The sequence below is a fragment of the Zootermopsis nevadensis genome, unplaced genomic scaffold (assembly GCF_977971745.1).
Source record: "Zootermopsis nevadensis isolate Lab colony 2312 unplaced genomic scaffold, Znev_1.0 Znev_ptg000024l, whole genome shotgun sequence".
Classification (NCBI taxonomy): Eukaryota; Metazoa; Arthropoda; class Insecta; order Blattodea; family Termopsidae; genus Zootermopsis; species Zootermopsis nevadensis.
The window spans coordinates 4,644,024-4,659,585 of NW_028259156.1; the positions used below are offsets into that span (position 1 = coordinate 4,644,024).

The window sequence follows — 15,562 nt, forward strand, 5'->3', positions numbered from 1 at the left end:
CGAATAATTAATTCAACCAATGATTAAGACCACAAAATAATATTTCTTGAGAAGCCGATAGCCACTCATAACAATAAGAAATTTCCAGCCTTTTATGGAATCGGAAGTTTTTTTTTACTGCGTTTACAAAAACCGGCCACAGGAACATATCTTGAGCCAGATAAATCCAATCCCCTCACACCGAGTTTCAGAGGTAATCATTTTACTGACAACTTTAAATTTCACCACGAATATGACCTACGTGAACGGAGACAGAACCTCCCGTTTTATCGTACGTTATGTGAACTTCGTGCAAAGGACGCATATCATATCGGAAGTTAAATAAAATACAGATTGACGTAATCTTTCACAAACTGCATTTCGTACAGTATCCTATCTCAACCAGAGCATTCCCTTTACCTCATAGTAACTGAGATCGTGACGTAACTTACTTTAAGGCACGCAGAGTTAACGTGTTTGAAAATGACTGGGTTCGAGTCTCTGCTAATTGGCGCAGTGGAATAGTAGATCGTTACGTAACGGTTAGTGGGTGTGGTCTAGCTGACCCGCGTGACCTCAGGCCCAATAAACCACCGACTGACACACTTATCGCTGATGGCGAGACAGTTAACTGAAGACAAACTCGTCTGTCCCTTAGATGACAGGTAACTAGCGCCAGACGGACGGAAAACTACAGCACGAGTTGAAACAACAGAGAACATCTCTTCCTAAGCAAGTAGAACCAGTCTGATAATAGTTACTTGAATTAGCAACAATCATGCAGATCAAGTCTGGTAGAGGCTTCAGGGGGTACGTGGTAATGCCAACAATACAGGCATACCTCGTTTTATTGCGCTTCGAAGATATTGCGTTTTTTGACGTAAATACGTCTATATTTAAGGGTCATTCGGCAAAAAAGGGGAACGAAAAACGGAAACGAAAAAGTGTAACCTGGTTACCTAGGAAACGTCATCTGTTTACTCAGCATTGTTGTTACCTAGGAAACGTTACATTACTCGGCATTGTTGTTACCTATAAAACATTTCATTACATTACATTACCTTACCTTACCTTACATTACATTACTTTACATTACATTCAGCTACCACAGAGCCATCTTAAGCGTAACTAATTCAAGTTAAATAAGCAAAGTCTTAATCAAACTTTACTCAATTGTAAAGCATGTATAAAGGAAATATTTAGAATAAAGCCAATATATAAACTTCCTTTCCGTATAGACGTATTTACGTCTAATTCTCCGTAACCGTGGTTCCACTGTCAACTTTTTTACAAATTGAAGGTTTGTGGCAACCAACCTTGCGTCGAGCAAGTCTATCGGCGCCATCTTTCCAACAGCATGTGCTCACTTCGTGTCTCTGTGTCACATTTTGGTAATTCTCGCATTGTTTTTTTAGACATAATGCTATTGCACGCTTAACAGACTACACTATAGTGTAAACATAACTTTTATACGCACTGGGAAACCAAAACATTCGTGTGACTCGTTTTATTGCGTTGGTCTGGACAGAACCCGCAATATCTCCGAGGCATGCCTGTACGTACAGCATTCGGTTCACGACAAACGCTAAGAACCTTACTCACTGAGACCAAAACACAAATTATCCAGGAAACACGCGAATTCGGGGAGAGATATATATGAGAGACAAGAACACTTAACAGTAGAATCAACGTATGTAAACGGAACACCAGAATGGGTGAAACAAGTCAAAATAACAGAACACTCGTGGCATGAGAACAATAGAATAAAGCAGAATAACTGGATAATCAAGAAACTGAAAGCGTCGATATTCAAGAGAACTATCAGTCAACCAAAACTTCATGTAAGTTCCATGTGGCTCTCTCTACTACGGAACAGGGAAACGGGATGTGGACTAAAGGGCTGCTATTTGTGGGAAGTATGACACGCCATAGTTTTACACTACTACACAGACTGAAAACATCCAGCAGTTAAGAGTAGCGTGTAGTGTGAGTGCACCTCTAATGTGTTCTGCGGGTGTTGCGATAATATTCTAGATTAAATCACTGTGCCACTGTGAGGTAATCTTAAAGCTGTACCCATTAGAACACATGAAAGCCTGTCGTCTGTTGTTCGTTCAGTGGTTGTGGAACGGATGCTTTTAGGATGGGTCGTCACTCACCGTGAAATCTTGCGCATGCGCGTATATCGAATTACTAGCAGGAATTTTCTCCTGATCTGTGGACTGTACACCTCTAATGTGTTCTGTGGGTGTTGCGATAATATTCTAGATTAAATCACTGTGCCACTGTGAGGTAATCTTAAAGCTGTACCCATTAGAACACATGAAAGCCTGTCGTCTGTTGTTCGTTCAGTGGTTGTGGAACGAATGCTTTTAGGATGAGTCGTCACTCACCGTGAAATCTTGCGCATGCGCGTATATCGAATTACTAGCAGGAATTTTCTCCTGATCTGTGGACTGTACACCTCTAATGTGTTCTGTGGGTGTTGCGATAATATTCTAGATTAAATCGCTGTGCCACTGTGAGGTAATCTTAAAGCTGTACCCATTAGAACACATGAAAGCCTGTCGTCTGTTGTTCGTTCAGTGGTTGTGGAACGAATGCTTTTAGGATGAGTCGTCACTCACCGTGAAATCTTGCGCATGCGCGTATATCGAATTACTAGCAGGAATTTTCTCCTGATCTGTGGACTGTACACCTCTAATGTGTTCTGTGGGTGTTGCGATAATATTCTAGATTAAATCACTGTGCCACTGTGAGGTAATCTTAAAGCTGTACCCATCAGAACACATGAAAGCCTGTCGTCTGTTGTTCGTTCAGTGGTTGTGGAACGAATGCTTTTAGGATAGGTCGTCACCGCGAAATCTTGCGCATGCGCGTTTAACGAATTCCTAGCGGGGATTTTCTCCTGATCTGTGAACTGTACTGTAGGGTAGGGTAGGGTATGTTTGTGTAGGGAGAACATCTTCATTCCTGCCAAACGCACCAACACAAAACCGATCCGCTGACTCCAGACCCCACCATAGACTCGTTCGCATTTCATGTAGCCAAAGTATTAAAATAGTAGTTAAAATAAAGCTCTCCCACTATACGCCATGTAGGCGCTTGTGGGGAGAGCAGGTACTACTCATTCTTAACCCCGGCAATCAGAGTAACCACCTCCTACACTTAATTTCAATGCCTTCCGTATCTCACTAACGGCGCACACATTGAACCAAGAGTGACTGACACGAAATTCTTCCGTGGCCTTGAATATGTAATTTGGCGACCGCTACTTACAACACCACTAACACTTAATACAAAGCGTGGCCTAGGAGTTTACATCTGATAGCTATTTAAAGTTTCAATGTGCATAACTTATTCCAACTCCGAATGTACATAGTTCTTTCAACGGTAAAGATGTCCATCTTCAATGTGGAATTATGTAATGAAAATATAGCGCGGAAGTTTATCCATGCTTGTCTGCACATGTGTTTTGTAGCTCTCGAAAGGAAGTCTGGTAGCTTTTCAAACAATCCCAGCCAAAAAAAAAGAAGGGAAAGAAAATGTATGACCGGCGAAATCAGTCAACTACATTCCTTTTCGGTGCTTTCTGCAAAAGGAGCGTAACAATCAATCTAATCAGCAAACCAACTACCCTTAAATCCAAGCATGGAAAAGCGGAAAGTTTTTGGCATTAGAAGCACTGGTGGCTTCACTCAACTGGCAATCGCCAGACGCTGACTATTCAATTTCAACACCTAGTTGATTCATAAAGGTACAATTTGGCTGCACGCGACAGAGACAAGCGACCGAGGCAGGCGACAGAGTTACGAGACCGAGACTGGTCGCTTCCTGTCTGCTCTCTGTACAATCGTATGAAGTACAATTACGAGCGCGAGACAGAGACAGGCGACCGCTCTCGAACCAGTAGTGTCTCGCGACGGGCTCAGGCAGCACGTGTGTTGTTGAGTAAAATAATGGCAGAAATTAAATTTACTGGTGACCAAGATGAGCAATTGGTAGAATTAGTAGCAGAAAACCGACCACTGACCACCGACAGAAAGATCCTTCTTCACGTCTGGTTTTGAATATTGAACTCGTAGGTTTTCTTTGTTTCTTTCGCAACAAATAACACAGCAACACATCATCATCTTCTTCCTCTTCTTATTCTTCGAGTAACCTTTTTAGAAGCATTTTTGTACTCATTTTCCACAGAATATGTGCACGTATGTCTCAACAAAACAAAGAAAACAAACACTTTGCCGCATGTCTCGGTCGTCACCTCAAAAGTGTGTGGCGACAAGCTGCGATGTGTCCGTCTCCCGTCTCTGTCGCCTGCCTCGGTCGCTTGTCTCTGTCGCGTGCAGCCAAATTGTACCTTAAGCACTGTTCAGAATTTTCGTCCGTTTCTGCAGCGTGAATTGCAAAATCATTACTGCTGAAGACTCTGTCGATAGATTCTACTTTTCCTGAACAGTATCATTCCAGAACAATATTCTAATCAGACGCATTGTGACAAAAATTATTCAACAACCAAGACTCAGATTCCTGTAAATAATATGCTTTTAGAAGTTTCATAAAGGCCAAGTCTAAACGCTGCATTTTATGAAGGAAAATTTATTTTCACTTGCAAGCTTAATTACTTCAAGATTTTTCGTACGAGAGTAACGTCCACCAAGTATTACTAGACTGGACCGGTTATAGTTGGTTTTGTAGCGACTGAAATAAAGTTCTTGATCCACTGGGTAAAAATGTAGATCTGGATCCATCCCGATACACGACAGGACAAAGTAAAGCCAGGTGGAGTCCCATCCGCAAGTCAAATCTTCAACTTTCTTCAAGGAAACACAAACAAAGGTGGTACACAGTGACTCGCTGCACTCATTCATGTTTAACTTCGTGATGAGGCATCCACGTAATGTGAGATAAGCCATTCTTGCCTTCCTTTGCGATCACTTACGTGTTATTACCACAATTACTCCAGTTTCATCACAAGTGTACAGTCAATTTGAGTTAAAATTTATTTTGTTCAACTTGGATCCTAGAATATCGGAAAAAGTTGTTCGCGTTTTCTTTGGTAAATTATTTCACACGTGATGTTGCAATAACTTGTGGCAGTCTAAAACACAGAATTTCCGAGCGGTGTTTCAGAAAATCCTTGAGCCTGTTGCCTCATTTTCACATTGAAACGGCTTGGTATATTGTTAGCAACAGCTAAGTGATATACCAGACGTCCTAAGCCAGCCAGGGATCTTTCGTCAGTAAACAATACTGAACCAGAACGGGTTCGATGTTTGGTGGAAAGACTTGTTTTCTTTCCAGCATAGTTGTAGGACAATCTTCTTCATCTTTTTCAGTGGGTACTACTACTCTTGTTTTACGTAACTTTCAAGTGGCGTCTGAACACTAGCCTTGTAATCCTGGGGTCCCGGGTTCAATTCCCGGTGGTGCTCAGATTTATAACTTGTGTTGGGCAAGGCCGTGGTCTAGGTATCACGGAGTTTTCCTCCGGGGGCTTCCCGGTTTCTCCTTGGCATCCCAACAATTACTCCATTCACACACACAGAAGAAGGCAATGGCAAACCACTTCTGGATCATCTGCCAAGAACGTATATGAACAGGTCCCAGTCCGAGAAAAGGATGGAAGGATCCTGTTCATATGGACCTGTCCTCAGACCAGAACACTAAATAAATAAATGATGGCCACGGTGGTCTAGCGGTTAGAACGCTGGCCTTGTAATCCTTGGGTCTCGGGTTCGATTCCCGGCGGTGCCCGAATTTGTAACTTGTGTTGGGCAAGGCCGTGGTCTAGGCAACACGGAGTTTTCCTCCGTGGCATCCCAACAATTACTCCATTCGCACACAGAAGAAGGCAATGGCAAACCACTTCTGGATCATCTGCCAAGAACGTATATGAACAGGTCCCAGTCCGAGAAAAGGATGGAAGGATCCTGTTCATATGGACCTGTCGTCAGACAGAACACTAATAATAAAAAAAAACAGCTCCTACATATTGATTCATCTTATCCTCATTCCAAGTATTCCGACTGTTTGGTGGAGCCATCTGCTTCCGGGGATCAACACCTTCCGTATAAGAACGAATCTCAATTGAATCCAAACGCGTTCAGCAATCATTAAACAACCGAAAGTATTCAACCTCAATATAAACTCCTAATACAAAAAACCCAGAATATTTGGGGACAACAGAACACTCCATATTAGGTATCTCGCCATGTTGAATTTCGACCACAGTCTGCAGTTGTCACTTTCATAACTCGCATACATGAAGCACCATGAATGTCGTTATAAACCGTAGATAAAACCGAAATAACGATCAAATTCAAATCGCTAACCCTAAGCAATGTGTAGGAGTACGAACGAAGACTCCCCTAAACTCTTCCGCGCATAAAAATAAATCTAAGCCCTTAACTTCGGGGAAACCGTCTCGACGACTCACTGTTTCTTACAAACGGCGTTATAGTGCATCTGCTTATCACCTATTCACCGCTAGACAGCAAAACTTTACGAACAAGGAGCACCAGCCAAATTTGCCTGAAAGATAAAAATGTTCCAATCCCTTGGAATTCCATTATAATCAGGTTTCACTGCGATAACACTGATCTGTAGGCTTAGCTATTCAATAAGAACTTACATGACCCGGGGTAGCTCAGTCATTATAGTGACTGGCTACGGAATGGACGACCGGGTTTCGATTGCCGACGGGGGCAGAGGATTTTTCCTCTAGCCTCTGCGACCTACCGGCTCTGAGGCCCACACATCCTCCTATCCAATGGGTACCGGGGGTCCTTTCCCGGGGGTAAAGCTGACCACTAGTGCCGAAGTCATGACGTATAGTAGGACAGATTTACTTCACTAAGAACTTACAGGTTGATAGCAAAAGCACGAAGATACATTGTGACCTGTTTCCAGGTTATTTTTTATTTAGTGTTCTGTCTGACGTCAGGTCCATATGAACAGGATCCTTCCATCCTTTTCTCGGACTGGGACCTGTTCATATACGTTCTTGGCAGATGATCCAGAAGTGGTTTGCCATTGCCTTCTTCTGTGTGTGAATGGAGTAATTGTTGGGATGCCACGGAGAAACCGGGGAAGCCCCCGGAGGAAAACTCCGTGTTGCCTAGACCACGGCCTTGCCCAACACAAGTTATAAATTCGGGCACCGCCGGGAATCGAACCCGAGACCCCAGGATTACAAGCCAAGCGTTCTAACCGCTAGATCACCGTACTACCTCTAAATTCATTAGAAAAAACCACAAAGAATAACGGGTTTCCCGGCTTCGAGCCTTGTACCTATCGAATACGCAGCCCAAATTCTCAACGATTACCGACATATTCAGTGTTTTCTTGTAGGAGTATTTAAATCCATCCAGACGGAGAAGGACATAGGCTGACTCATTTGCATGGCGAACAGTCTGCCACTCGCTAACATCATGTACTGTCTTTTTTGTGCAGGATATTAATAATCTCGAGCGCAGCGGGTCCTCAAACGCACGCTGATCAGTTAAAACTAAACCAAGTGAGGCAAGCGTTGCCACACACACCACCGACTTTTGTCGGTTAATTTAAACTTTTTATAAAAACACTCTTTTGAAAGCAGTCCTAAAAATTGATCATTTCCCTGTTCTGACTTCAAAGTAACGACTGTGAATGGTATATAACTTCAGCGGATAATAGTATGCATTAATATAGCCTTTTTCCTAGATAAATTATTTAATTTGTTGTTTATTTCATTTGTACGATAGATCTCGCGTGTTTTATGCGTTAATTTCACGAACTACAAAAATAAATGTATATTGAAAACTGAAGTTATATATTATACGCAACCAAACATCACGCCATGCAGATGTGACGGGATATTATTTCTATCTATCTATCTATCTATCTATCTATCTATCTATCTATCTTTCTTTCTTTCTTTCTTTCTTTCTTTCTTTCTTTCTTTCTCTCATCCTCTTTATTTTACCCGTAGGTGTCGAGGTTTTTATTTATTAATTTTCTTGATATATTTCGATAATGGTAGGACTCCTTGGATGAGTGATCAGCCCGACGCAAGGCCTCTACCTATACAAACACAAATACACGGACAAACATCCATGCCTTGAGTGGGACTCGAACCCATGGTCCCAGTGTCCGAGCGCACGAGGTCCATGCCTCAGACCTCGTGGCCACTGCGGCCGGCGAAATTTGGTTTTAAGGATCTGTAATTTACCGTAATTAAATTAATTTTGATGCACATAGGCCGATTTTGTAAAAATTTAATAAGGTAAACAGAAACGTTAATTTAAGCTCTCTTCGTAAATTGGTTCTTTACACTTCTGGCCCGTGTGAGCTCACGAACACTAAATCAAGTGCAGCAGTACTCTGCATTTAAAAAACTGTTTGTTACATAATGTAGTGCTTAATATACACCTACATTACGTCACTGATGCTGTTTCTTCATTGCATGACGACAGAATTTCGTATGATTCCCTCGAGTAAACGGAAATTATGTTTGCATTTACTTACGTAATTATATTCCTGAGACTGATATATGAAAGTACCAGACTTAATTAACATTTATTTCCATTCAGTTTTCTTCAATAGTTCGTACATCAACTACAACGATCATGACAAACCAACAGATAAATACAATACAAACTACTTTACAGTGTTCTGTTGTGTTTTTTTACTTTATTCAAGTATTTTTATCAAATGCAAACGTTGTACAGCATCGAACTGGAGGATTCCTATGGTAAAGGACGTAAAACAAAGCGTTTGTTAACTTGGTGGAGGGGAGGGGAGGAATATGCGATCGGAAAGTTTCAAGACTGTGTCAACAGAGGGCGGCCTACATTCATAGTGAATCAGTGTGCCAGCCGGCATCATCGAATTAGCATTTGTTTCTTAGTTACGGGCGTTTTGGTAGTGCATTACACCGACCCTCCTGCGATTTCGGAATGGCGTGTGCATCAAATTTTGCCAAAGACTCGCCAAAACGGCTACGGAAACCTATGAAATGCTAAAGCAAGCATTTGGGGAGTCCGCAATGGGTCGTGCACAAACTTTTGTGTGGCATTCACGTTTTAAAAATGGCCGAACCTCTGTCGATGATGACGAGCGTTCTGGACGACCATCTTCGAGCACAACGAAGATCGACGTCGTACCATCAACGACTTGTGCGACATTGTTGAGATAGGCTATGGGACCTGTCAGCTGATTCTAAAGGAAGAACTCCACATGCGACGCATCGCAGCCAAGTTTGTGCCAAGGCTCCTGTCTGAGGACCAGAAGCAGAATCGACTTCTCGTTTGTCAGGAGCTCAAAGATCTTGCAAGAACCGACCCCAACTTCCTTTCTAAGCTCCGTGCGACTTCTTCCTCTTCCCAAAGATGAAAATTCAGCTAAAGGGAAGGAGATTTGAGACGATAGAAGAGATTCAGGCAGAATCGCAGATGGTGCTTGACAGGCTGACAAAGAAAGATTTCCAGGGATGCTTCCAGGCTTGGCAGCGGCGCTGGGATCGTTGTGTTCACTCCCAGGGGAACTACTTCGAAGGTGATGGATGAATTTAATACCTGAGATAAGTGTACGGGTTTTTATACGCGCAGTCTTGAAACTTTCCGATCGCACCTCGTACCACAGAAACTTCAGTTGGCTTTAGAGTCGAAACTCGAATCCCAGACATTTAGAACACGTAATAGAAATGCTAACCACTCAAATGCGACGTTTAATTAGAGGTTTCTTCAAGGCAACTGTACAAGCAAGTTATCTTCATAAAATATCTGATAGGGGCACAAGTTTTTAAGGGAAATTTATGGAGCATTAGTGATGAAGGCGAACAACTTGTCGTTCCAACAAATTAATGGAATTATTTCGCTATTGCAACATGTATAACAGCAGCTGGGCCCATGTGCTTTAAATTTTTAATAATAATGTTAAACTGAATTTTTATTTGATTATACGTGTTACCAATAAATGCATTTGTACGGTACAATACTTATTTTCGTGAAATGAAAGTATCCCTATTACATAAAACTAATGCTGTTCAAAGTTAATATTCAAAACTCTGCTGTGTTCTGTTTACAAGCGAGGTTTAAATATTTTTGTCATTTCAATAGGTCTCCCTCTGCACGCAATTCCTTGCACTTGTGGCTTATGCGCAGTGTCACTAACCTTCATTGTATGCCCACTACTGTTAAACTCTTTCTAGCTGCAATTTACATCCGAAACGTTTTTGTGAAAAACCAAGGCTATTGAAGCATCCCATTGTGTCTATCAGAAGGACAAATCATCAGGGCTCCAGTAGCGCCGATTAGCGATCGTGGTCTTTGATTAACTAACTGGAATGGGTGATCAGCGTAACACGTGACATTTAAAGCCACGGTTGTCTAGCGGTTAAAACGCTGGGCTTGTAATCCTGGGTTCCCGGGTTCGATTCCCGGCGGTGCCCGGATTTATAACTTGTGCTGGGCAAGGCCGTGGTCTAGGCAACACGGAGTTTTCCTCCGGGTCTTCCCCGGTTTCTCCGTGGCATCCCAAAAATTACTCCATTTTCATCATCATTTGAAATTAAGCACACAGAAGAAGGCAACGGCAAACCACTTCTGGATCATCTGCCTAGGAAACACATGAACAGGTCCCTATCAGAGGGAACTTGTTCATAATGTCAACAGGGATCGGCTCCGACCCGATGGTATTAAAAAAATACCTTTTCGATAACACGATGGGGCAGAGGGGAAAATGTCTAACTTCCATGAAATGATACGGTGACGTCTGTGGTTCAGATCCCCTTAAAATACGTGATGGAGCCATAAGCGTTGCAATAAAACATTTGTTACTGCAAGAAATAATCATTAATACAAATTACGTATGAAAAACTGCAAATATTTGAGTTGGAATATGTCAACAGTATTTTCACTCTTACAGATACCACACCAAAAACTTAATTACTGCCTTTGCAGGGCTGGAGACGGAATAGATTATACATACCACGTGCAACATTACGAAAGGTGAAAATACTATTGTTTTCTTTATGTAATGTTATGTTTTTAAATAAATTACATTGCCGACAGTAACACATAGTAACTGTAAGCTACATAATTCGATGACCGGTCTGGCAATTATCAATTAAAAACTATTAATTTATTTTACCATGGCTTTAATAAAAAATAAAGAAGACGATGATGATTTTATGATAATTTATTACATAATCAAAGAGGAAGTCTAAATGGTCATAAATATAAATTTACTAATTCCATGGTAATGACTTCCTTTAAAACTGCTTCTTTAATCAGCCGGTTAAAAAAATTCCCGTCTTTTATGTAACATGAAGGTTGATTACAGTGTTCATAACAGCCAGCCACTGGGCCATTATACTGAGCTAGACAAATTCAGTCCACATTCTTATATTTCTTTGAAATACATTTAACTGTCTGTTCTTCCATTTGCGTACAGGTCTTCAGACCAGAATTTTGAAAGAAATTCTCGCCTATATCATACGTGTCCGTCCCATAACTAACCAACTAGATGGCTTACCGAACCAGAAGGTTCATCACCGAATTAACCAAAGCCCTCCACCGGACCCTGTCCTAGGCCAACGAAATCCAGTCTCCTTCAACTCCTATCTCCCATAGACCCCGCCTGAGATTATCCTCCCATCTACATCTAGGTCTCCCCAGCAGTCTCTTCCCCTCAGGCTTCCCAAATAGCGGACCCAACCAACCAGATGGCTTACCGAACCAGAAGGTTCATCACCGAATTAACCAAAGCCCTCCACCGGACCCTGTCCTAGGCCAACGAAATCCAGTCTCCTTCAACTCCTATCTCCCATAGACCCCGCCTGACATTATCCTCCCATCTACGTCTAGGTCTCTCCAGAGGCTCCCCTCAGGCTTCCCAAATAGTGGACCCAACCAACTAGATGGCTTACCGAACCCGAAGGTTCATCACCGAATTAACCAAAGCCCTCCACCGGACCCTGTCCTGGGCCAACAAAATCCAGTCTCGTTCAACTCCTATCTCCCATAGATCCAGCCTGAGATTATCCTCCCATCTACGTCTAGGTCTCCCCAGAGGTCTCTTCCCTTCAGGCTTCCCAACCAATATCCAGTGCTCGCCTCTTGTCCATCCATGCGCGCTACATGCCCGGCCCATCTCATTCTTCTCGACTTAATCACCCTGACAATACTGGGGGAGGAGTACAGATTTTTAAGCTCATCATTATGCAGTTTTCTCCAGACCCCATGTCCCATCCTCTTTGCAAATCCTAATTTTCGAATTTGAATATGTACTTTATAGTATGTACTACCTTTTCATTTACTCTTTGAGATGAGCAGATCTGATAAAACACAAAATTTGAGCCTGTGGATCACAAAAATATTATCGGTGCGCAATATATTTGCCTGACAACATTCAATGTGGATCTCAGTACCAAGTTAAAGAGATTAAACATACAGATGGACAGACAGATGGGTATAATCGCCTTTATTTCATCAATTTGTGCAACTATGGCATAAAATATAAACTAAAATAAAGTCAATATTTTCATTATGGCCGATAAGTTGTCGCAGGCTGACTGGCAAGTGCCAGCCACTATCCAATCATAGGCCACTTTAAGGTTATGGCTGCCGCTCGTAAAATACACGAAAATAAAAAATCTGCTTCCCTGAGAGACGCGGTGCTACGTGACGCACGCTCATAGACCAGATGTGATATTTAAAGCGTTCGGACTCGCTTTTAAAAATCGTGTGCCAGGTTCAGCAGCATTTGCAAACTGTGTACAGTCTTGTCACGATCCAACACATCAATGTCAAAAATTGTCTCCAACGTTTTCACTGTACCACTATAAAAATTAGTTCGCCACTCCCAAACTTCTGAGGAAAAAGTATCTCGTTTGAAAATTTCGCAATCAAATTAATTTAAATAGGTTTCAGGATTGGAAAAGGGAAGAATTTTTTAAAACAATACTTACTTTTTATTATATTTTCCAATTGTGAACTTCAATACATACTGGAACTTTATCAATTATTATTTATAATATAAAATGCTATTTATAAAATATTACGAAATGTAGACATGGAAGTAAGATCTAAAAGTAAGTAATAACCACAGAATTTTCTATAAAACGACTTTTCTTATCAAACATATAGACAATAATATCTTGACCGAATCTTAATATAACAACATTTTTAGCGTCTACGTAAATAATGCGTACGTAACATGCATTACGTCGAATTTGGCAAGGATTTAGCAGGAAGCGGTCGTTTTAATTTGAATACACTGCATCAGTGTACACCTGGAGATGCGTAAGAAAATCATTAAAACCTGTCTACAAGCCGAGAGCAGAACACAGGACCTCATAAACAGAAAACAAGAATCCTGACGGCTAGGCTATAACTTTTGATGCCACAGAAATATCACGGAATATGTGTGTGTGGTTAATCATGGTCTAGAAGTCAGCTCGTGTAAAAATGTAATATTATTACCTCCCCCTGCCCACACAACAACTTTACAACAATCCTACGGAATAAGTCGATCGAATTAAACAATTTCGCAACTATATAATAATATATTTATTATTGCACCAGTGTTATGAAAAAGAAAAATATTTTGTATTAATCTAATTTTAGTGGTCTGGCGGCACACTTATAAATACATTAAATATATATATATATATATATATAAATGCATAAAATTTCAGTTGTAAGATTCATAAAATCCTAGCATTAAAACGGTTAGGTCTAATCAACTTAAATATAATAATCGACGAGTTTAGTTTTGTCCGATCAAACGTCATATTCCTCAATATATCTGAATTTGGAAACGTTTTATTAAATAAATTGTTTTTGTACCACGTGTTAACAAATAAAAACTAACCAGTTTAAAAAAACAGAGAAAAAGCCTTATCCCAACGAAGTAAGCGTAATTTCAAAATGAGTTATTTTTATGCGATATGATATCACAGGACATCATATTCTATATATCGACCCATCGACTGATTACTAATATATTCACTGTAATTCATTAAATATTCATCATATGGGAAAAATATTTCAAACAAAGCTTGTACATCAAATCTCCTGCGCTTGTGATACTGTGTAGTGATTTTGGTAGTTACAACGTTTCGGAGAAAGAAGTTGCCGCCTTCTTCAGGGCAGAATATGGATATATAATTTTCCTCCGTATTGTTGGTAACCACAAATAAGACTCCTCTATATCATAAACCATAAAACGACAATATAAACTCTCGCCAACCTAAACACACCAAATATTAAACAGCTTGTACATTTAGGCCTCAAATTTAGCTTTACAATTTTTATAATTATTTTACTAATTTTCTATCTGTATATGTTTACAAAATGTATAAGTTTTAATCTTAATGTGATAAAAGGATTAATTTTAGTGATATAAACCAAAATTAAATTTACACTCAGTAGTAGCTTATTTAATCAGAATACCTTGATTATATTCAAAAGTGAAACGGGCGTCCCGGGAGACAGCTACACGGAAAGGACTTCATTTTGTGCATTTCACTAAAGGCAGCTTTCTCTCTGCCTTCTAACGTACACACAAAGTCAAAACAGACTTTTCACGGTAACCCGGCAAATACAACACGTGAGCATCCACCAAATTACAATTTACGTACAGATTAGTACGGAAGTAACTTCATTTAATTTGCCATCTACGGTATCCTCCATCCACTACGCAGCCACCTATGTAAGTGACAAACACTAAATGCAGACTCAGTACGCTGTTTAACGTCACCCGCATGTCCCGCTGGTCTAAAAAATTCTTGGCATCTCCGCCCCCTCTCACATGCATGACACAATTTTTTTTTCAAAAAAAAGACCCCGTGATTAACTACTTTTAACTTGTTTGCGCTACCAACGAGCTATTTCACAAAGTTCCACTTCTGCTCAGAATAACCTGGTGTTTAACCTTTTAGGACCTAATGGTAATTATACGTACCGTCTGCTTTAACGTTCAGTAAATCTTTATTTTTTTCCACACACAGCACATTTAAGGGTTTTGTAGTAGTGTACGCGATTATTTCCTTAAACAAAATTTACCAGTTAATCTTGGTAATGGCGTCGTGTTGTGTTTTCTTTGCGGTAAGGACCGAATGTATAAAATATTATTTAGACACGTCTCGGCTTCAAAGGGTGGGACAACTGTGTAAAAGCCTTTTTGACTTTTAACTTACGTGTGGTGTTTCATCAAAGACAGTTACGTCTTAATTGCAATGATTACATTACCTACACAAACAAAAGAAGACACGGAAGGCTGAGAGCCATTGTCCCATTTTTCGTACACATTCTTACCACCCTCAGATTCCCCTTAAAATGTCCGCCGTTAAGTTCATGCATCACTAACACTCAGAGTATGATGATCACGGAAATGTACCATGGGATTCCATAACAAGCGGTAAATTACCTCACCGCCTCAGAGACTATCAGCTTTTTAATAAGAACTCTGCGTATGAAGAAGTTTTCAATGTGTATAGTCAACAAGTGATAACCCAACTTCTTGCATATCTATTCCGCTACACACATAAAAAAAACCCTGAAAATGTATGAAATGTTTCGAAGTACGAGAAAATTAT

General features: G+C 40.7%; 1 protein-coding gene across 2 annotated transcripts in view; it reads right to left on the minus strand.

Annotated features, from left to right (window-relative positions):
• The window catches only part of tna (Zinc finger MIZ domain-containing protein tonalli), a 570,512-nt gene that overhangs the window by 486,705 nt on the left and 68,245 nt on the right, over positions 1 to 15,562 (minus strand). The window lies entirely within an intron of this gene.